Here is a 287-nt window from a genome sequence, read left to right on the forward strand (position 1 = left end):
CATCTTCATCCTCTTCAGAGGAAGAATAGTCTTCAGAGCTCATGAATGGCAGAAGGAGATTTAATGGAATCTCTATGGTCTCTGTATGAGCCTCAGATTCCTTTGGATCCTTAATAGGAAACTCCTTCTTACTTGAAGGACATCCCAGGAGGTCTTCCTCACTAGGATTTTCATCCTCCTCCTCCCTTGTGCATTCGGCCATATTGATTATATCAATGGCCTTGCACTCTCCTTTTAGATTCTCTTCTGTATTACTTGGGAGAATACTGGGAGGAGTTTCAATGACT

This window comes from Arachis duranensis, chromosome 3, assembly GCF_000817695.3.
Source record: "Arachis duranensis cultivar V14167 chromosome 3, aradu.V14167.gnm2.J7QH, whole genome shotgun sequence".
Lineage (NCBI taxonomy): Eukaryota > Viridiplantae > Streptophyta > Magnoliopsida > Fabales > Fabaceae > Arachis > Arachis duranensis.